This window comes from Mustela lutreola, chromosome 14 (assembly GCF_030435805.1).
Source record: "Mustela lutreola isolate mMusLut2 chromosome 14, mMusLut2.pri, whole genome shotgun sequence".
NCBI lineage: Eukaryota > Metazoa > Chordata > Mammalia > Carnivora > Mustelidae > Mustela > Mustela lutreola.
The window spans coordinates 15,689,176-15,713,810 of record NC_081303.1 but is presented as its reverse complement, the minus strand read 5'-3'; the positions used below and the strand labels follow the sequence as shown (position 1 = coordinate 15,713,810).

General features: G+C 38.6%; 1 protein-coding gene across 5 annotated transcripts in view; it reads right to left on the bottom strand.

The window, feature by feature from the left end:
• Positions 1-24,635, bottom strand: part of KCNK2 (potassium two pore domain channel subfamily K member 2) — a 231,241-nt gene that overhangs the window by 82,508 nt on the left and 124,098 nt on the right. The gene's annotated exons all lie outside the window — the stretch shown is intronic.

The following is a 24,635-nucleotide window of genomic DNA, read 5'->3' as shown; positions in this document are numbered from 1 at the left end:
AAGTATTAAGAGAAAGATGGGGAGGACTAAGAGACCTTAGCAATCATATATGAGTTCCAGGAGGGGAAATAGAAAGACTAGCAAGGATACAATATTTAAATACGGTTATGTTGGGACAAAAAAAAAAAAAAAATGGGCAGAGGACATGAACAGACATTTCTGCAAAGAAGACATCCAGATGGCCAACAGACACATGAAAAAGTGTTCAACATCACTCACCATCAGGGAAATGCAAATCAAAACCACAATGAGATATCACCTCACACCAGTCAGAATGGCTAAAATTAACAAGTCAGGAAATGACAGATGCTGGCGAGGATGTGGAGAAAGGGGAACCTCCTACATTGTTGGTGGGAATGCAAGCTGGTGCAACCACTCTGGAAAACAGCAGGGAGGTTCCTCCAAAAGTGGAAAATAGAGCTTCCCTATGACCCAGAAATTGCACTACTGGGTATTTACCCTAAAGATACAAACATAGTGATCCGAAGGAGCATGTGCACCTGAGTGTTTATAGCAGCAATGTTCACAATAGCCAAACTAAGGAAAAAACCTACATGTTCATCAACAGATGAATGGATAAAGAAGATGTGGTGTGTATATATATATAAAATGGAATACTATGCAGCCATCAAAAGAAATGAAATCCTGCCATTTGAGACAGCGTGGATGGAACTAGAGGATATTATGCTTAGCGAAATAAGTAAATCGGAGAAAGACAACTATCATATGATCTCCCTGATATGAGGAAGTGGAGATGCAACATGGGGGCTTTTTGGGGTAGGAAAAGAATAAATGAAACCATATGGGATCAGGAGGGAAACAAATCACAAGAGACTCTTAATCTCATAAAACAAACTGAGGGATGCTGGGGGGGGGTGGAGAGTATAGGGAGGGGGTAGTGGGGTTATGGACATTGGGGAGGGTATGTGCTATGCTGAGTGCTGTGAAGTGTGTAAACCTGGCAATTCACAGACCTGTACTCTGGGGCTAATAATACATTATATGTTTATAAAAAAATAAAAAACAATTGAAAAGAAAAAAATTGTTAGCTGAGAACTCAAGAATTGAAGACCTGTGGACTCATATTAAAAGTGCACTCTTAGTGTTAAATATGATAACTAAATATATACCCATGCCTAGACACATCATAGAGAAACAAAGAATATACAAATAAAAATAAAATCTAAAAAGCTATCAGGGAAAAGATTATTTACAAAGGAACAACACATGAGTAATAGCAGTCATTGGAAAATAATGGAGTCCTGATATCTTCAAATTGCTAATAATCATTACCCTGAAATTTTATATTTAGCTAAACTATCAAAGAAGAATGAAAGGCCCTATCTTAGCATTTCCCAGCAAAGTCCTTACCTCCCCCAGAAAACCCTCACTAAAATCACTATCTAGGTATGCTTGAGAAATCATGTACACCAGAAAAGGAACCCAGAAGGAAAACAGCGTAAGAGAAACGGAAGTGGGCATGAAAGTGGAAAAAATGTCAGAAAATATGGTCAACTAGTAACTGCAAAATATGTGCACATACATGAACATACGCACAAATACAACGGACAACAGTAACAAGATGGATGGCAGAATGGAGAGGTTCAAAAGTAAGCAATTTGGCTAAAATGCTTAGAAATATAAAGCAATAGCCAAAAAAAATGTGTTTGAGAATGACGGTAACCACAATCATTCCAACAGAAGAGTAGAAAAATAGTGGGAAAAGGAACAAAGAAAGAGAATGACATCAATAAGAAAAAGGTCCAAATACATAAATAATCACAGATTATGTAAATAGATTAAACACAGGGATTATTAGCATTCCTAAAAATATCACAGATCAGATGAAAATAAAGGGATGAAAAAGGACCTGTCAGCAAATCCTGATCGAAAGAAAGTCAATGTAACAATGTTAATACCAATCAAACAGAATTTAAGTCGAAACGTACTCTTAAGCATAATGAGATTAAAAAATTATAGGACTGAGGAGGCCTGAGTATAACCTGGAAAGCCTTATAGATATAAGGATGCAGAGAAAGCATTTGACAAAATTGAATAGAAATGGAGTTTTATTAACATGGTTTTAAATTAAAAAAACCAATAGCTGACTTATTCTTAAGATGAAGCTTGAAAGCATTGACTTCAAGATAAGGATCATGACAAATACATCATCCTCATGACTTTTCTATTATGTTCTATTGTAAGTCAATGCTATAGGCTTCTTTAAAAAAAAAAAAAATGAGAAAACAAAACCTGAAGCTAAAACTGTTTTTTAGAGAATATACTTGTATACATAATAAAACCATGAAATAAAATAAAGCCAAGAAGTTTTCTAAATTCAAAGTCAAGAAAGACAACAATAATACAATATATTTATATGTGCTTATGTGCTATACACTCTTAAAAGCAATTAAATATTGATTTAGTTAATCCTCACAATAATCACTGAGGGGGTAGGTTTCAATATCCTCATTTTGTGAATGAGGAAACTGAAGCATGGAAAGGTTGGATCATTTTCCCCAAGGATACAGAGCTAGTGAAGTGGGGGAGCTGGGATTCAAACCCAGGTATGTTAGATCTGGTGTCTCGGTTCTAATCACACATGCCACAACACTCCTATACTCCCGGAAAGAACCAAATCAGCCAATGTAGTGTAAAGGCAGAAAGAGTCAATGATCATATGGTTTCACTTATCTGTGGAGCATAACAAATAACATGGAGGACATATGGAGATGGAGAGGAGAAGGGAGTTAAGGGAAACTAGAAGGGGGAATGAACCATGAGAGACTGTGGACTCTGAAAAATAATCTGAGGGTTCTGAAGGGGCAGGGGTGGGAGGTTGGAAGAGCCAGGTGGTGGGTATTATGGAGGGCACATATGGCATGGAGCCCTGGGTGTGGTGCATAAATAATGAATTCTGTTATGCTAAATGAAATTAATAAAAAAAAGCTAAGGATCTCAACAACATTAGCAATAAAGATAGCTAAGAATAAATACAGATAACATGTGAGTATTTTATGGATACAATTACCCCCAAATTTGCAAAATAAATGACATAAAAAGAAACCTGAAGATACAAAGATATATGTGTTATTTTTGCTTAATTTACGCTAAATACAACTGCAATAGATATTTTGAAAGCATTTTCAGCGGGATTTTATGAACTTTTATAAAAGTCTGTGAGAAAGTAAAGGCCCACCAATAGCTAAGAAATATTCGAATACTTGGGGAGAAAAATGAGGTGGGAAGGTATGTCCTATATGATATGGAAACCTGCTATGGCTATTAAGAGACAGTATGAGTAAGACATTGGGTTACTGGACAGGGAGAGGGAGACCAATCAGAACAGAACAGAGAGCTCAGAAACAGACCCAAACATATCTGGAAGCATGAGTATCTGCCAAAGGGGGAGAGAAGATAAACTCATCAACGAATGTTGATGAATGGGAGTGCAGAGGTGGCTTCCTGGTGAGACCGGAAAGGACAATAAAGGGTCTTCAACTTCTTGTATTGTTTCACTTAAAAACAGTAACACACTGAAAAAATAAAATTAAACAAACAAACAAACAAAAACCCCAGTAACACCAGAAACAGCATGAAGCAATGGATAGATATGGTGAAAGTGGGTGATAGATGGTCATGTGCATATGACTCTTTGTAGACATTACTACTATTTGAAATACTGCACAATAGTAAAAGCAGAATAGCTATAAATACATTTGTAGGTCAAGAAGACATTGGACAATATTCTGCACCATTTCTCATAGTTCTCTGAGAGCTAGAAATAGAAAGTTATCTTATCATGACACAGAATTCTATCTCAAAACACTCAATATCATACTTAATATTAAAGTACAAGAGGAATCCTCCTAAATATCCAGAGGGGTGGAGTGCCTGGGTGCCTCAGTCATTAAGCATCTGCCTTGGGCTCAGATCATGATCCCACGGTGCTGGGATCGAGCCCCGCACTGGGCTCTCCGCTCAGCAGGAAGCCTGCCTCTCCCTCTCCCACTCCCTCCGCTGTATTCCTTCTCTCTCTCTCTTTGTCAAATAAAAAAAAAAACAAAACAGAGGGAAAAGGATATCCATTTTACAACTCTTAAATAGTATTATTCTTCAAGTTCTAGCATGAGCAATAGCAGTAAACATAGAAAAGGAATAATTATTATAAAAAGAAAGATAAGTCTTAGTTATGGGTGGAATTAAATATCTAGTAAATACAAGAGAATACTGAATATTGTATAGAGAAAAGCTCAGCAAAATAGCTGAAGGCATGATAAATATGCAAAAACCAATGGCATTATAATATTTGAGCACTACTTTCAAAGTACTAAATGGGATGGAATATGACTTATTTATAGTATTAAGGGAAATACGAGATACCTGTAAGTTCTCTGATCAAGACATACACAAGAACTTTAGAGAATAGCTTGAGCTACTGTAGAATGGGATGGAATAACAGAAAAAAAATAGAATAAGGGCAGGGATAGCACATACTGTTGTTGTTGTTGTTGTTTTTAAATATCACGAGTAGGTTGGAAATGGAATGATTACTCAACTGGAGTGCTGAGCAAACAGATTACTCTTCTGGAGGGACAAATATTTCACCCTGTGTGAAAAGCAAGTACCACACAGATGAAAATACAAATAAGTTCACCAAACTTAACTACTTCCTTACTGGGCCCTGCTATGTTTCTTCCTCTGCCTCAAACGCACACCCTACCCCACCCACTCTTCACCTGGCTCACCCCTAAGAATCCCTCATTATTTAGGTAAGCTATTAATTTCTCCAGGAAGCCTCCCTGGAGCCCTGGCTACACACCACCAAGACTGACTTTGACCTCCCTCCTGCGTACACATGTGCCTATCCTAAGACTTCTCTCACCAGATTGTAATCCTCAGTTCTGTAATCAGAAGTTCTGTAAGGTTAGGCACCATGTCTTAGTCATCACTACTGTCCTGGTGCATTTCCACTCAAGGTCTAAACAAATTGCCAAAAGTTCCCTTCCTACTGTCTCCCATTCCTGGCAGCGATCTGCATTCTCTTCTGGCAGCTCCTCATTCTAAAAGGGCTGAGGTTTTCAAGAGAACCTGAAGAAGTTTCAGAGCTTGCATCTAGAATGTTCTCAAACAGCTGTTTGCTTGTGGATCTCACCGAAATGGTGGCGTTATGAAAAGAAGCGGCATGAAGCCATCCCTCTTTTCTCTTTAGCCCTTAAAATCTCTTCTGCACACAGTGTGTCTTCATGGGTTTTATTTATTGCTTTGACTTCTGAATAGTACTTTTCCTTTCAAGATAATCAGACTGGCAAGTGTCATCTCCCTCCCAACAGTAGCTCAGAGTTTTGTCTTAGTGGTGACCAGCAGATGACTCCAGTGGCAGCTCACTTTGTCTTGCCACTGTCTCATCCGCACAATTCCAGGACCCAACACGAACAGCCTCGCCACTACCATCGAGGCTTAAATCAATCACTGCACAGCCAGAGTTCTCAAATCTCCTTCATGCCCGGGTCCTAAAGCCTCGTGGTTTTGTAGGTAGCAAGGCGGATCCCTTCAACACCACCCTTTGGTTCCCTTCCCCTCTTAAGAGTTCCATTGCCACTACCTCAAGGCCTCAAGACAGCCTGAGGGTGGCCTTTTCTCATCCAAATCTGCCTCAAAATAGTTCATCCTCCCCACGGCACAGTACCTGCCGTCTTGAGACTCCTTTTCAGTGCTAGATGTTCCAAGGTCTTTCTGTACAAATTACCTCTGCTTATTTCCCCATATTCCTTGTTATACAATCGTTCTACCTTCCAGTAACACCAAATCATAATGACTTGTTGAGGAAAGTGAGCCCACGTTTCTGATTCTTTACATGTTTCATGTTGTTTGTTCCAATGGTTGTACCAATTTGGCCCGTCAGTTACCATGCTGAAATCCTGTCTGTCTTCCTCTTCCCCCTTCCAACACCCAGCATCCTCTCCTCTTCCAACCAGGTGGGATCTTGCTTTCTTTCAACAAATAGTACTTCCCATTGCCTTTGGAGGAATTATGCATTACTCTAACATGAATTCTTGTCCTTTAATCATATGCTTTTCCCTCACTTCTTGGTGACAAACTTCTTGGGATTCTGTTTTAGAATTTTCTTCTTTCCTTTACATGTCTGGTGTCGTGCTTTGCTTATAGCAGATGTTCAAGAAAACTGGTTGAATTGAGAATATCTATGGGCTTTCATTAATATCTCATTTTAAAATTAAATAGACTTACTCATATCTAAATTAATCTACAGTAGGATTCTCTTTTTTACTGCTTTTAATTTTATTCAGGACTGACAAGGAAAAGATAAGTTCTTGATCTGGGCAAACTGTATTTTAAAAATTACCTCTGAAAATAATAATTAAAATATTACCTTAATACAAAACAACTTAAACTATTTTAGATGCAGAAAAACATTAATATCATAGGGCATAAGAGTAAGATGTTGGAAGTAGGTGAGAAAAGGAACAATATAAATTCAACATGTGCTCGCTTAGCAACCTAAAAAAGAGCAAGCCTTTCAGAAATTGAAGTGAAATGATAATCATCATATCTGGTCTTTTTAAAAAAGCTAGTCAAAGTCACAGCTTTGCTATATAGCAAAGAACCCAACCAAACACTGGAGAAGAAAATATGTCTCCAGAAAAATGTGATCCTAATTAAAAGACAATTAAATCATGTCTTGATAAAAAGATGTATTCATTTCAGAACTTTAACAAAGTTGTACATTGTTCTTCCAGATCACTGGTTTTAAAACAAGGGTACACATCAGAATCACATATGAAACTTAAAAAAAAAAAAAATCCACCCCAGAACAAGTAAATTATTGTCTTCCACTGGAAGGGGACGGGAATGTGTACATGTATTTTTAAATATCTACAGAAGTGATTCGGATTTATACACCTGTAATAGGGGCAGGGTTTATGGGTCTAAAGCCATAGGGAGAAGGGGCTCTTTAGGAAAAAGAATACAAAATTAGAAAGTAAACCCATGTAAGTGGGAACAGGGGTTCTGAAACTTAACTCTCGTCAGTCTCAAGTAAGTCTGCCTCTGTCTCTCTGTATTTAGGATGACCTTGATCACAGCACCCCTTTAGACTGGCTATGGCATTAGTCTATTACTATGTTGTTATTACCAATAATAAAAAATAATGAAATAATTTTCATTGCAAAAGAAAATAAGGGCCAACACTATTATTTACTAAATATTGCTCTCTCACTATGTGCTAGATATAGTGCTCATCCCTTCTTGTGGACACCTAACTAAACGTCCACAACCCGATGAGATTAAGCACAACTAATTATCCCTGTGCTCTGAATGTGGGAACTGCGGCTTATTGAAGTGAAATACTGTGTTCAACCTTAAACAGTTAGCTAAGCGTCAAGACGGTGACTTAAAATATTAACTCAATTGCTTTGAGATAAGTATTTGGGATCGAGACTATAGATATTGTTTCTCAAAGTTAGTTCTTCTCGGTTCTATAGCCACTGAGTATGGATTCACACCTGGACATGGCCACTATTTGACATTCCGACATACAGTGACATTTTGCCACCATTTGCTGTTTTACCTAGTTAGACGGGAAAAGAAAGGCTAGAGGCATCAAAACAAAGGTGTCAGTTAAAGTCACTAAATCAAAGGACTGTTTGACATTTTAACTTCAACATCATCACACTTGGACTTGGCCCGGAAGCCACGGGCCTGCAGTTCAAACAGTCTTTCACAAGATGGCTCCCTTGCTATCCTCAGTTGCTACTTATATAATCAAAATCCTACAACGCAATTGTAAAGTTACAAAGCTTTAGGAAGGTATGTATTTCTTGTTGGTTTTTGAGCCTTTCTAAAATCAGGACTATCTGATTAAATTGCTACCAGGCACTTTTGTGAACAAGATTCTCTTATATTACCTATATTGAAAGCTAAAAGTTGAGAGGAAATTCCCTTGGCAAAGGAATTTTGCCCAAAAATGATAATAATCTACCTGTGCATGGTTGCCTAACTCCCCCAGCTTCTTCTTTAGTACATTGGAAGTACATCCCACCCTTTTTTCACCCAGGCAAGGATGTGCTTGGTGAGGGCGTGGGAGGAGGGAGAGGGAGGTCTTGCCAGGGGAGAAGGAAGGGCACATTTAGTCCTAAAGTGCTGCTCTCCATTCCCGGGTGAGAAGACCCCAAGTGAAGACAACCCAGGAGGAGGGAAACAGCTTATCTCAAGTTTTTCTCAGTTTCTGCAAGCCTCTCACCGAGAGCACATTGAACTGGTTTTAGATTTAATTCTGAGTTATTTTACAGATATGCATTTAAAAAAATATTTATTTTATTGTATTTATTAATTGACAGAGACAGCAAGAGAGGGGACACAAGAAGGGGCAGTGGGAGAGGGAGAAGCAGGCTTCCCGCTGAGCAGGAAGCCCAATGAGGGGCTCGAACCCAAGACCCTGGGATCATGACCTGAGCCGAGGGCAGATGCTTAATGATGAGCCCCCAGGAGCCCCTCAAAAGATCTATTTATTTCAGAGAGAGAGAGTGTGTGGGAGCATGAGTCAGGGAAGGGGCAAGAGGGAGAAAGAGAGAATCTTAGGCAGACTCCCTGCTGAGCGAGGAGCCCAACCCAGGGCTGGACGGATCTGACAGCCCTGAGACCATGACCTGAGCCGAAACCACGAGTAGGTTGCTCAACCAAATGACCCACCCAGGAGCCTCATAAAGATATGCATTTTTTTTTTTAAAGATTTTATTTATTTATTTGTCAGAGAGAGGAGCGAGTGTGAGCACAAGCAGACAAAGTGGTAGGCAGCGGCAGAGGGAGAAGCAGGCTCACGGCTGAGCAAGGAGCCTGATGCGGGACCCGATCCCAGGACGCTAGGACCATGACCTGAGCCGAAGGCAGCCGCCCAACAAGCTGAGCCACCCAGGCGTCCCAAGATATGCATTTTTGATAAAGCATGACCACTAAATGTTGGCTGACTCTCTTGTCTGATGCTCAAGCCAATAAACAGAGATCTAGTCAAGGTGTAATGAAGTATTTCTATAAATGGCTGCAAATTCATGTGCTATTTAACTAGCTATTATCCAATTCTCCCTTTATCCCAAGAAAAGAGAAAAAAGACCCAGTAGCACTAAAGAAATGGGGAACTACTTCTAGTAAAAAATATGAAAGATGAGTTGTTCCACTTTTTTTTTTTTTTTTTTTCCAAAGAGAGAAAGAGAGCTTAAGCACACATGGGAAAGGGAGCAGGCATGGACAGAGGGAGAGGGAGACAGAATCTTAAGTAGGCTCTATGACCAGTGCAGAGCACCATGTGGGCTCCATGTGGGCTCTCAAGACCCTGAGATCATGACCTGAGCCAAAATCAAGAGTTGAATGCTTAACCCACTGAGCCACTCAGGTGCCCCAAATTTTTCCATGTTTTGAGAGAGCTTATAAATCAGGAATCTGAGCTTCTATAACACATTTGCTGGAAATCATACTTTTAATGGTTACTGCTAAAACAATTTTCCAGTAGGACCTTCAGTACAATTTGATGTCATATTCCTGACCGTACATGGTATCAAACAATAAACTACAAAAGCAATAAATAAGGAGGCCTGGCATGCAATTCTTGATCTTGGGCCATGAGTTCTAGCCCCATGCTGGCTGTAGAGTTTACTTAAAAAACAAAAGACAAAAACAAAAGAAACCAAGCCACAAATAAAACTATACCATCCATTAGCAAAGATTGACCAGAGTTTGGTCAGGCTCTTTTGAGCTCTCTTTTTTGATTAAATCTTGGGCTCCTGTGTCCTTAAGTCCAGTTCTAGCACGAAGCCTGCTCAGTCCATTTAGACAGACTCCCCCATCCTAAAGATCTTATCACTCTCCACAGCCCATCAGGTTCCTCCTCCTTTACCACTGCCAAGGTAATCTCTGAATATCCAACAGCCTCTAGCAATCATCTTGATGGTTGTTTTAGCCCCAATTCTCCCTTACCCCTAATGTCTTCTCCTAGTAATTTTCTATTCACTGACCTCTTCCCTGCTCCTTGGCTATGAATTCCCACTTTGCCTTGTTGTATTCAGAGTTGAACCCAATCTCTCTCCCCTACTACAAACGTCCACATCACAGTCCTTATACTTATCACAATGGTCCTAAAGAAGATTTGTCTTACCTTCTTTAACGAGTGTCATTAAATAATTTTTTCTTTGACACTATAAGTGGTAAAAGGATAAAACTATATATTAATCGATCATCAAACCACCCCAAAAGTAATACAATAGAAACAACAGATGCAAAAAATTAAATTTTTCTGCATTTTAGAAAGTTGGACCTTAATAGACATGAATAACCTGAATGGTAAAAAAAGCTATACTATCTTTGATTTGCAATCATTTTCCTAAAATAAGTCAAATACACTCATTCGAATTTATTTTCAAGTATATTGAGGTCAGTATTGCATGATGGTTAAGACTGTGGGTTCTGGTGTCCAAATGTCTGGGTTTGAATGTTAGCTTTGCCCCCTCTAATTCCTGAGAAAATGACTAAAAAACCTCTGTGCCTTAGCTTCCCATTTTTAAAAGAGGAATGAGGATTATGTGATCTAATAGACATAAGGGTCTTAGTATGGCAACTGGCCCACAGTGGCAGTTTAAGTCTCTTTCCTGGTCATACAGACTCACTTCCTTAGCTCAGGTACTGCCACCCATGCTCAAATTTAGTGCCAGGTATTGATAAAAATAAAGGTGACACTGAGGATGATTTTGCTTTTTCACTTGAAACATGTTTCAAGTTAGGAGTTGAGCCTGCATTTTCTTTTCAGGCTCCCCCTTTGCAGATTATGCGATGGGACAAAAACAGCTATTGAACCAATGAAGTAATCCTGGAAATGAAGTGCCAGAAGTTACTGCAGTTCACCACTCACTGACAGGGCCAAGCAGGTGTTGGCAGCTCTCAGAGTATCTCTGCCTTCAAGAGCAAGTGGTCAACCTCCGAACGATCACAGCAGAGGCTGCTGTTGTAGAAGAACTACTTGACATCTCTCAGAGGATTGCTAGACAGGCTCTTGTCTGAGATGGCCTATTAGTTTTCCATATTCATGATACAAAGTGCCATGAATTGAGGGAAAAAAAGGCATCTGCATTTTAAAATTATTGTTTTTTATTTTTAAAATGATTTTATTTATTTATTTGACCGAGAGAGAGACACAACAAGAGAGGGAACACAAGCCAGGGGAGTGGGAGAGGGAGAAGCTGACTCCCCGCTGAGCAGGGAGCCCGAATCGGGCCCGATCCCAGGACCCTGAGATAATGACCTAAGCCAAAGGCAGATGCTTAATGACTAAGCCGCCCAGGCATCTGCAGTTCTTTTTAAAACAAATCTGTTGAAATGACCAATGGAATTCTCACTGCATCGTTCATTAAACAAACATGGAAAACTGAGGCCAAGAAGACAAGTGTTGGGTGATCACAGCAGAGCATAGGTTGAAGACATAAAATGCAAAGTTGTCAAGTGCTGAATGTCTATATTTAATATGATTTAACGCGAAATTAAGGAACTATGCTTGCTTTGTCTATTGCCTTGAGGCAGTAATGCAAAACTCATCAACTACGGCCTGTGTCAGACAGAAGGGAGAGTGTCACAGCCAACCTATCTGGAAGATGCATAATTATCCAGATAGCGACCCTGAGTGTTGACAGCTGAAGTCAGGTCATTTTGATGAAAGAACATCACCAAAACCATTAAAGGGCATTGATTAAATTCACTTTAAATGCAACAGCCACTGGCATCTTAAAGATTCATCTCCGCTAGGAGATCAGATTCTCATGTATTCTTTGATTTTGACAAATTAAATTTCCTCCAACTAATTTATCTGTGCCTCTCATTTTTTGTAAAGATATACAGTGGAAGAAAACCAAGGATGTACATTTACATGTTTAAAAACTATACCATCAACAACAAAACGGTAAGGCCGTTTTAGCTCAAACATCATACAAGGTCTCCTCACACACGTGGTAATGGAAGATGGCTATACTGTGCTTGATTCAGAATTTATATGTCAAAAGAGTGCTGAAGAGCACATCGTCCAGTGCATTTTAAGCCTATTTTCTGCCAATTACTTGTAAATTTTCCAAAGGTAACAATGGCAGAGCCCCTTTACCTAGAAAGGTGGAGTCTAGAACTAAGTTCTTAACCATTAGGAGAGAGATAGTAGATAGTTATCTATCTAGACAGTTATCATCAGCTCACTCACAATTCATGATAAAACATAACGATTCTACTTTTTTTCAGCATAGGATGCAACACAGAGATCAGAGGTTACAAGTGCCAACACCATACCCAAGTTCTGTGGGTTTAAAACCTCACTAAAGCCGTGTACCTGCTGCATGATTTAGGCATATTATTTAACCTTTCAGTGCCTTGGTTGGCTAATCCAAGAATGGGTATTTTCTCAGTTGATTCCCAAAGTAACACTCATTTAATAAAACGTATTGAAAGTAAGTTTTAAGACTTATTTACACCAAGGCTCAGAAATGTTAAGTAAAATACGTAAGGGCTATCAGAAGTCACAGCCAGTGCTACACACTGATGTGTCTGACCTCCAAGTCCCGCCTTGCTGCCGAGACAAGCTGTCGGACCTCGGACGCAGCCCACCATCCCTTGCCCCACCACAGACAGACACTCACGCACAAACAGGTCTACTTCTCTGTTTCATATCTGTCTGAAATTCAGAAAGTCTAATTTAAAGGGGATTCCCGGAGATGGAGGGTGTGGAGGGAGTATGAAAACCACTGATTCGCACCAGAAAGCATCCTTACGTCTTAGTATCTTGCATACCCTCATTGGACCTTCAAATGAAGCATGAACACATGTTAAAAAAAAGAAAAGGACCTTCAAGTGAAGCATGAACACACGTAATGAGGAGAAGGACTGACCTTGTCCTAAATGTGGACTCCTTTGCCCTGAATTCAGTCTATTAGGAAAGCCCAACCCTGGAAGGTAACAGAATTGTCTCAAAGATAGCTCATAACAATAACTACAAAATAATACTATTTCCTTGTTTCTATAGCAATTCAGAGCCTGTACATGGAGAATATGGGAGGATTTTCCACTCAGGAGAGGGGAGTAGACTGAAATGCACACACCAGTAGCTAAGGCTACTTCTGTTATCTATTTTTTCCCCACAGCTCTATAATTAACATCTAACATGCCATATAATTTAGTTCCTTGTTAAATCTCTCACTAGTTTTTTTTTTGTCTGTTTGTTTGATGTATTCCAACCATCTAGACACTACTTAATAGTTGCTCAATAAATATTTGCCAAGTGAATGAATGAGTAAGAGGAAGAGAACATCTCTGAAAGTGGTATACTGCAGAGCCCAGAATATGTCTGGAAGGCATGATAGGAGAGAATAAAACATTAGGTCTATAAATCTGGAGTCTAAAGCCACCAAAAAATGAATTCACTGAGATCTAAAGACAAAATTAAATAAAGAAAAAAAGATGGATAGGATAATATAATATTGAAAGAAAACTGTACAACTGCAAAAATTAAATCTGTATTTAAGATAATAAGGAGAACTGAAATAGCAAAAATTCTAACCATTGCTGCAGCTTACAGAACACAAAAGAATTTCCAGAATTATAGAAAAAAATAAAGGTAGAAGGAATTTCAAAATGTCAATAATATATAGAGAAAACTGAGAGCAAAGAACAATGCAAAAATTGTCAGTGTCCCTGGAGGTAGAAAAACAATCATCAGAAAAGAACAATCAAAAACATAATTAAAGAAAGGTTAAAAAACCAAAATAAATGAAACCACTGCAAGATTAATAGAAGATCTTCAAACAAAAAAAAAGAGACAGGGAGAAGAGGTTACCAATAAAGGAAGAAAAATCAGGCCAGTATCAAACTTCTCCTAAGAGCGAATGCCAAAAGACAATGCAGAACTATCTCCAGGGTGTGATGGGGAAAAGTTGTGATTCTAGAATCTTATATCCGACAAAATTACCTTTCATGCAAGAAAGCCATTTGCAGACATGCAAATATTTATTTCACTCATGTAGCTTCAGTGAAAAAACAGTCTGACAACTTACATAAGCTAATAATTGTGAGATAAATCCTCATAATAACAAGGTATTTTTATGGCATGCTGAATTCTTTCTCTCACAGTTTGAGTGACATATGTTGGATCTTATGGTGGATTATACAACAGTTTAGATGACTGGATCTTGTTGCCTAGGGAATAATGAAAAAAATAGTTTTTTTTTTTTTTTTCTGTTTTACAGTGGTAAAGCAGCACAGTATATAACAAGTAGCCATCACAAATGACAAGTAGATTAAGGAATGACTTTCTGGATCTTTGAAGTTCATATTGAAAGACCCGAGCCATTGTTTTTAGTTTTTAATTTGGAAGATTAATAACCTATCCAATGGCAAGTATCTTAGGCCAACCAGCTCAAATTTATAGTGTCTTTAAGGATGATGTTAAGTATTTCTAAAAAATCAGTGATTTTGATAGGATATCAACTATGTCAACTATATCAAGGAAGCACACACAGGTACATGGCTACAAGGAAATGTAGTCATAGACAGTTACTTCCCTTTTTTATAGTTTTCTGCATTTTTCTTTCTATCAATCATATTGATCTTTTTTCAATTGAAAAAAAGATCAATCTATATCTGATTGATATAACAAAATAATCTTGATTAACAAAATAATCACAATCATGATTTTTTAAAAAGACAAGCATAACAGAAGGACTGTTAAAAAGTGATATTGGATCAAAGAAATGTGAAATCATATATATATATGTGTGTGTGTGTGTGTGTGTGACATAACATTTAAACAGCAGTGTTGCATTGTTCCTAGTGACAAAAACTAATGACCATCAAAGTGGCAGAGATACAATGTATCATTAAAATGGAATACTATGCAGCTGATAAAATAAAGCAGATCTTTAGGAAGTAATAAGAAAAAATTTTTCAAGACCATTATTATGCAGAAATAGCAAAGCAGAGAACAGCTTTCACTTGTAACATAAAGGACACTGCATATGTTAATTACACCCCGACACACCCCCACACACCCAAATGATGTTCAGAATAATACGTAACAGTGGTTGACTGTAGAGGACGAGATTGGGGGTCAGCTGCAGGCAGGACACTTCGCTGTCACTCTATAATTTTTAGATTGCTTATTTGTTTCTCATGCATTTGTTTAATCATGTACATGTACTTCTTATTAAATTTTTAAGTAAAGGTATATAGCGTTTGATTTTAAGTGAGCATACCATGAATTCCTCACTATTTTCATGCCCAGTGTTGTCACACAAAAGAGTATTATTTTTTTTCTATACTGACATAAACAAAAATCTTGAGTTGCCTTGATTTATACCTTTCCTAGAGTTTCTATGAAGTTTGAAAGGCAATTAGCATGGTACATCCTTAGACTCTGAGCAAACATTTATAAAAGTGAGCAGGAAACATTGCAGAAAGACATAGAATTTTATGAAACATAATTTATAATCAGGTTTATGCTGTTTTTTTCTTTTGAATATTATCCATATTAAGGGTATCTTTATTATAACAACCTGCTTTCTTTTTTTTTTTTTTAATTTTTTTATTTTTTATAAACATATATTTTTATCCCCAGGGGTACAGGTCTGTGAATCACCAGGTTTACACACTTCACAGCACTCACTAAATCACATACCCTCCCCAATGTCCATAATCCCAACAACCTGCTTTCTATTATCATAGGCCTGCAATTTCTACCCCCTACTATCTCTCCCAAGGAAAATACATGGGCTCCTTTTCCCGACACTTAAATTTCATTTTCTTAAATTATTTCGCCAATTTCTTAAATTCTTTCTGAATTTTTGAAATGCAGAATGTCATGGGTTGGGATCGGTGGCACTCTAGTGTTCTAGAATAGAACATTTCTTACCATGTTTACAGAAAATAACTCAGAATATGCCAGAGTTTGGGAGAACCGAAACTACCTGCCATTATAATATCACTTAGAACTCAGCAATAGGATAAGATTTCCTCTTTTGAGAACTGTAATTTCTCATGGTTTCCTTCTGAGCACAAGCCTCAGTTCTCCAAGCAATTATTTAGTATGATCATACTGCTGTTATGTCTTCTAATATGGTTTTCCCTCAATTTTTGAAGTACCCCCCAAATTACATTTTATAGCCTGAAAATTATCTAAGCCAATGGTTTTAAACCTTTTTTAAGGATTATGGACCCCTCTGAGAATCTGATACACACTGTGGACCCTCTCTCCAGGAAGCATGATTATAAACCTTAAAGCTCATCCACACACCTTCCAGAGTTCACAGAACTTGAGTCACAAGGCTATGTCAACCTTCATTGGACAATGAGGGGACAAAGCCAGCATATTCTTGAAAAAGGATCAATATTTTGTACATAGTTGTACAGCATTATTAAATATACTATTCTTTGAGTGTTCATAAAGTGCTGTGAGGTAGCAAGTACATTTATTATTATTCACTTATTAGGAAACCACTTAGAACATTCACATGAGGACACAACTCAGAAAATCTCAATGATGTAGCCAAACTCACATGATAAATAAATATTAGAACCAAGTCTCAAATCTAGGGCTTCTCTTTATCAACTCTATCCTTTTTTCCTTGCTTTACACTCTTTCCTTTAGTTCACTGTTTTTTTTTCTGTAAAGGGCCAGATAGTAAATACTTTCAGCTTTGCGGGCCTGGGGACCTCTGTTATAGCACAAAGCCAGCCAAAGACAATACTAAAATGAAGGGTGTGGTTGTGCTCTAATAGTTACATAACAGGTGGCAGGTCAGATTTTGCCCACAGGTCATAGTTTGCTGACCCCTGCATTATTTTGCCTCTACATCGAAAACAACTTAGTCTTTTAATTTATTTTCCCAGTTTTAATGTTTTTATCATCATGATTTTGATCAGGTTACAAGATCATTACTAAAATGCTCTACATGCTAATGGAATCCCTAAATAATATCATCAATAACAGCAAAATTTCTGCCTAAAAGCTAAAGTGAGAATTTTACATATCAATTTTTAACTTTGAGATAGTTTCACTGACGAAACCATTATATAGGGAGGTGGTTTGGGAACACAATAATCATACAATAGGAGCCAATATTACATGGGGGAAAAAGTCCTATTCTAGTGATGGTGTTAAGAGAGACAAAGTTTGGGAAAGCAAATTAAAATATAAAATATATTTTCTTATAATGTTTAATTTGAATATCAAGTAACCTTTAAAAGAGGGGTATTTAATGAGTATATTTGTTTATGGTATTAATTAGGGCTATCACCAAATATCTGGGTTCTTCTGGGGTCAGGGTAGGACTGCATTTCCCCACTCAGCCTCTTAAAAGTTAGGTTGGCCAATGTCACCTGAGTGAAAATAATGTGTGCACTGACATGAAACTTGATCAGCCAGTGTGTAGCTTCCCATGCTCTGCTCCCTAGGCCAAAGGAAAGGACACTGACCAAGGAAGGGCCATTCCCCTGTCTCTGAGCACGAACATGGGGTGGGGTCCTCCTGTCAATCCACACTGAATATACAGTATGAATAAAAAATCACCTTTTATTTTGCAAAGCCACCAAGATATGGGAATTGTTTGTTACAGAAAATAACTTAACACACCCTAACTAATATAAAAGCATACATGTTTAAAAATCCTATAGAAAACAGATTTATACAAATATTAATTTTTATGATACTCAGATAATAGGAACACCTCAAGGGTACATTATATATTATTTTGATGATCACACTTTGGGCTATCTATGGATCACTTAAATAACCAATCAAATCACTTCTTTAAATTAAATACATGAAGTTAACTTACAATTACATTCACTCCATGAAGTACCTGGTCAAATCTGGTACTTAGCATTGTGAGAATAATGGGTTTGAGCAAATCTTACTAAGTTATGTGAAGGCAAACATTTATGTATTATTATAAGAATGAAAATGTATGCATTCAAGGTTTAAACAAAAATGTATTTCTTTTTCTGTTAACATTACTAATACAAATAAATGTGCAAAAATAATATTGGCTTATTTTAATAATTAATAAAAATTACTCTAATAAAATCAGCTTACTTTAAAATAATATACTGTCATTCAGGATGCAAAGTATTTTCACATACATAATCTTATTTAACTCTCCAACAACTCTGGGAAAAATACGAGCCCAACTGACACATGAGAAAATTAAGGCTCAAGAATACCACCTTAGCTAGTGGCAGAAACAAAAACCTGAACTGGATATCACCTTACACCAGTTAGAATGGCCAAAATTAACAAAACAGGAAACAACATGTGTTGGAGACGATGTGGAGAAAGAGGAACCCTCTTACACTGTTGGTGGGAATGCAAGTTGGTGCAGCCTCTTTGGAGAACAGTGTGGAGATTCCTCAAGAAATTAAAAATAGAACTTCCCTATGACCCTGCCATTGCAATCCTGGGTATTTACCCCAAAGATACAGATGTAGTGAAAAGAAGGGCCATCTGTACCCCAATGTTTATAGCAGCAATGGCCACGGTCGCCAAACTGTGGAAAGAACCAAGATGCCCTTCAACGGACGAATGGATAAGGAAGATGTGCTCCATATACACTATGGAGTATTATGCCTCCATCAGAAAGGGCGAATACCCAACTTTTGTAGCAACATGGACGGGACTGGAAGAGACTATGCTGAGTGAAATAAGTCAAGCAGAGAGAGTCAATTATCATATGGTTTCACTTATTTGTGGAGCATAACAAATAGCATGGAGGACAAGGGGAGTTAGAGAGGAGAAGGGAGTTGGGGGAAATTGGAAGGGGAGGTGAATCATGAGAGACTATGGACTCTGAAAAACAATCTGAGGGGTTTGAAGTGGCGGGGGGGGTGGTGGGAGGCTGGGGTACCAGGTGGTGGGTATTATAGAGGGCACGGATTGCATGGAGCACTGGGTGTGGTGAAAAAATAATGAATATTGTTTTTCTGAAAATAAATTAATTAATAAAAAAATGCAAAAAAAAAAAACAAAACAAAACAAACAAACCTGAACTAGATTTTCTGCAGTGACAACTTATATTCCTTCTACTGTATCGTTTCTTTAAAAAACAAGGAGAAATACTTTCATCCTAAACTGTACTGCAGGAATAAAGCTGCGTAACGTAGCTACCTAAAAAAAGTTCGGCACATTATTTAATTGTAGTACAATGTATATTAGGAGTTTATGCCCACATCTCTTTTTTTATTTAAAGCATAACTTCCATGATCTACAGATGCCACTGAAATTAACTAAGCTACTTGGGCAGATTAGTACTTATTAGTACTTATTTCATATCCCCTCTTTCCTTTTTTCTTCTCTTGCTACTTACCCTTGGAAATTTCACTTTGTTAGCATCGCCAAAGAGGGGAACCTAAGCTTAGAAGGAAGAGGTCCAGCACGCCAACTAAATTTGCCCCCATAGTTGTTGTTTTCATTTTAATAATAAAGTTGAAAGGGGGACAGTTTAAGATTAGTAATTAGTGTTACTATTTAGTACGAGAAATGAGTTATAAATTAGTTACTAATCAGTAATTAGTGTGCATTTTTGGATGAACCATGACTTTTTGATTGTTCATATAATCAATACTTCCCCCAATGGTATGTTAGAACTAAGAGTTGGCTGCATGAAATTCCAATTTGAGGTTAGAGTAGTATCTGTAATGTGGTTCACGTGCACTGCCGCCACCATACTCACACATGAACATCGTCTGGGCCAGGTACTTCTTTTGTAAATATCATGTTACATTTATAGTACCACATAAATAACAAAGCCGATTGTCCAAGAGTAAGCTTGCACAGGTCTAACAAATTTCATATACATACAGGAAGGACTGGGAAGACAACAACTATGTAGCATAATTACTAGCTGCAAGCAGACATGTCCAGATAAATACTATAATGTTCCTTCTTTATCAAATGAAATATTTGAGACAGTTACAAAAAGTATTTTTCCGATAATCATCTCACTTAGTTTTAGTCTCATTCAGAGCAATACCTGCATACATGGTGGTCGGTCAAATGCTCTGTAGAATCTATAATCCATGACCAACAGTGCTACATGTCAATGGTAGCATGGAAAAAAATGGAAAATGGAAAGAAATAGATTCTGAATTTATTCAGGGCATGAACTTCATGGCCACTGCTTGCTTCTAATTTGGGGGTAATTTCTTGATCACATTTGATAGTGATGACTTTCCAGAAGATTAAAAATACATTATTGCAAACTTCCCAAAAGTATGAAGAAATATATAAAAGTTTTGTTGGTTTGGTTTTTTAGAACACAAGCAATTCCTGACTTGAACATAGCCAACAAATGAATGGCCCCAATGCTGATACCATAGCCAGCAACCCCCTTCTCTGGGCCCTCCAGTTTCTGTCAGATCTGTACTACCTTGCTATGAGTTTTCCTACTACCGAAAACAAACAAAAATGCTTCCTCACTCCTGGGAAGATTATATCCCTCATGCTGCCTAATCCCCATACAGTCAGCACAGGATTCTGAGAACAAGGGGCTCTGAATTGAACTTGTGACTGATGTAACATACATGTGCCAATGAGAAAGGATAACTATTTCATTATTGCTTTGGAGTCTACAATGTATTTATGCAATAATCCTGCTTTATTTCCTGTCAAATGTAATTTTGTACTCTGCCAACTTAACTACCATGCATGAGGCATTTTCTCTGAGAAAAACATGTTAACTTAGGAAATAAATGAACCTAGGTGAAGATTTCAAATGGCAGGAAAATATGTTAATATCCTGAGATAGGGTTTATTTTCATTAATTTAGGTGGATGGGAAGAGAAACAGAATCAAAGACCCAAAACAACTTCTTAATTCCAACGCCTGTATTTGAAATGAACAACACCAGAATTACATATTTTGGAAAAATGAACATCCACTTCAACAAACTGCCATAAAGAAAAATGCAAGGATATTGCAGGGTCAGTGCTAGAAGTTACCTCCCAAGACTATTTGCCTTTTAAGCTGCCTGAAAGAGTTTAACTTTCCTTTAAAATGGGTTTTTCTAGGGGCACCTGGGTGACTCAGTCAATTAAGCATCTGACTCTTGATTTGGGCACACTTTATGATCTCAGAATCATGAGATCGAGCCCGGTGTGGGGTTTTGGACTCAGCTACCCCCTCTAAAAACAAATAAATAAAAATAACAGTTTCCAGAATCTAATCTGCAGTTCTCTGAGAACAGCCAAAAGACTAGTGAAATGCCACAGAATTATGAGTGTACTAAATTAATAAGGTAACACCCAACACCCAAACCTGCAATAACACCACCCCCTGGGAGAAAGCTCTCTGTCAAATTCTACACGCCTGCTTCAAGTCTATTCATTTCCAAGTTCAGATAGTGGTTTCATGAAATCACAACACTGAACAGAAAATACTCTTACAAGTTTCCCCTCACTCTTGAAGGTATAGTTTCCTACCATGTCCAACAGAAATGGTAAATTTCCTGCTGAAGAAACACAGAGGACTTCAGTTTTCAATATACCCTCCGCCTTTCCAGTATCGATCTGTTTGGAACTTCTTGCAACAAGTTCCCCTAAACCTTAATTTTTTTCTTCCTTTTTTGGGTTGTGGTTTATTGTTGTTCTTTTTCTAATCAATTAAGCATTGTGTTATCAACAAGCCAAACGGGTTTGCCGTTAAGTCTGTGACCATTCCCATAACAGCTTTAGTCCCGCATCGGGCTCTCTGCTCTGCAGGGAGCCTGCTTCCTTCTCTCCCTCTCTCTGCCTGCCTGTCTGCCTGCCTGTGATCTCTGTCTGTCAAATAAATAAATAAAATCTTAAAAAAAAAAAAACAATTCAATAGAGGGTTAAAAGCAAACTGAAAGTTCTAGTGGCTGGTTCGAAATACAGGAAAAATAAACACAGACGCTACATAACTGATTTCAATCTCTAGACTCAAGGAATAGGAAACAAGAGTCCTTTGTAAATAGGAGAACTGCGACTCCAAAAATGTCTTTCAAAAGTCTCAGCGTGATGCTCTGGGATCTCACAGTTGCTAGGGACCATAGTGGGGCCCTTGTTATCTGCATTCTGATGCTCAGAGACCATGATTGAGTGATAAACTTGGGCAAATCCTGGCTCAGGCATTCCAATTTACTTTCCGCTGGGGATAATTTCATTATATTTTAATGCCTCCAGGTAATCAAATCATCTGACATTTTATTCCAATACTTAAACTGAACTCAAAATAGAATCCAGTTGTCCATTACATCATTTTTGCCAACAGATTGTCCTAGAGTTTAGGGGATTTCTTATTAGCTTTAAAATAACTTAAAACAGAAGACACAAAGAGTCCCCCTTCGGCACAATGCTCAAGGATTAGTATATTTCCATGTAAGCTTTCTTTTTTTAATCCTGTGTCTGTTAAGTTGGCAGTGAGGAGGGTAAGATGGGGACAGATACATGCTTTACCCTCCTTCCGGCCACCTCCTTAGTTCAAGGCAACGTCTTCGCTCAGAGGGATTAATGGAATTACCTTCTTCACTTTTTAAAAGATTATTTTGGTGGGGGGGGGGGCAAAGGGAGAGGGAGAGAGAGAAGCTTAAGCAGGCTCCCCATTGTGTGTGAAGCCCTATGCGGGCCTTGATCTCAAGACCCCAAGATTACGGTCTGAGCTGAAATCAAGAGTCAGATGCTCAATGGACTGAGCCACCCTGACACCTCGATGGGATCACAGTCTCACTGGTCTTCTTGCTTCCCTCATGCCCTCCAAATGTCAGCTGAGTCACATCTTCCCCGTCTTGTGCTTAAATCTTTCAGTGGCTTCCCACTGCATTCAGACTGTTGCTATGATGTGCCGAGTCCCACATGCCCTGGCTCCTCTTAATCTTGCTAACCTTGCTTCTTCCTCCAGGTCCTGCCACAGGGCCTCACCTGAAATTCTTGAATATGCTCACATCTGTCCCACTCAGGATCTTCGCTATTGCTGGCCCTCTGCGTGAACACATCATTGCACTCTGCGCTACCTTGCTGATCTCTTCTCCCGCTTCCGGTTTTAGCTTCCATGTCGCCTGCTCAGAGAGCTCCTAAATCAGTCTTCTTTAGATCATGTCCCGCTCCCTGCTTTGGCTCGTTGATCTACTGTCTAACACCACACATGAACTTCCTGGGTAGCATTTATTGTCATCCGCAATGGTCTTGCTTTTTTTCATGTACTGATTGACCATTGGTCTCGTCAGCCCTAATGAGAGCTTCAGGAGGGAGCCCATCTACCTTGTATTCCTAGTCTGTCTGAACTAAAGAATAAACAAGCCAATGTTGGGGGGAGGGTTATGAAAACGAAGCTACCACATAGAACACAACGTAGGAAATCTTGGCCATTTTTAAACTCTCTTCTCTTCACCGGATAGACTAGCGCTGCGGAAGAGTTGCAAGCCTGCTTCTTAAATATTCATTTCAATGTTCAACTTGTATTAGTCACCAAGGCCTGTTGATTCTTGCATCTAATTACTTCAGCATCATGTCTTCCTCCTCTCTTCTTGCAACACCAACTCCAACCATCCTGGTCCAGCCTCCCATGCCCCTTCCGGGGGTCACTGGGATGGGTTCCTAATTGCTGTCTCCACCATCTGTCTCCGCACATCCTCTTCTTGACAGATGCATCTTCTAATGTCACTTTTAACCTGTCACTTCGCTTTCCAACAACAGCAACAACAACAAAACCCCAAACCAACCCATGTTCTATCTTATTATAGTAGGTCTCAGGAATCACATTATATTCAACCGTATTCTTCCCAGCTAAATCGGTCAATAGTATTTCCTGCTACTCTTTAAACAATTCCTATAGCCCATTTAAATACTTACTTTTCTATCCCCAAAATAAACCAAGCTCAGGTCACTCTCTGTATTCTTGTTCAGTCAGCTCTGTCATGACTTGGAAGCCCTTTTCCCCTCCATTGATCTAAACCAAAACGTTTCCTTCAAAGCTATAGCTGAAATCCAACTTCTCTCATTAGACCTCTCCTCCTAGCTCCAGCCCACATATACTTTCCTTTTTCTCAATTCCTAAACCATTGTTTGAACCACTGTTCCATACAACATTTGATTATACAAGACTTAGCTCTGTTATCCTTCAGTTACTTCATAAGTGTACATTTTCTATCCCAAATTGGGTTGCAAGCAGTGGCTGCGTCCCTTCTATCCTGGCAGTGGCAGAAGTAGCACTGATCCAACAGGAGACACTCATGCTGACTTACTGATTTACATGGTCCTGATGAGGCGTCCCTTTGACCACAGACAACAATTTTAGATAACTTGCAATCCCCAAACAGAACATAATTTTTTTTAAGATTTTATTTATTTATTTGAGAGAGAGACCGTGAGAGAGAGCATGAGCGAGGAGAAGGTCAGAGGGAGAAGCAGACTCCCCATGGAGCTGGGAGCCCGATGCGGGACTCGATCCCGGGACTCCAGGATCATCCTGAGCCGAAGGCAGTCGTCCAACCAACTGAGCCACCCAGGCGCCCCAGAACATAATGTTCTTGGCCCTAATCTGTCCACACAAACTCCCAATACCTAGAATATTCCCTTTCCACCTTCATTCACCTGAG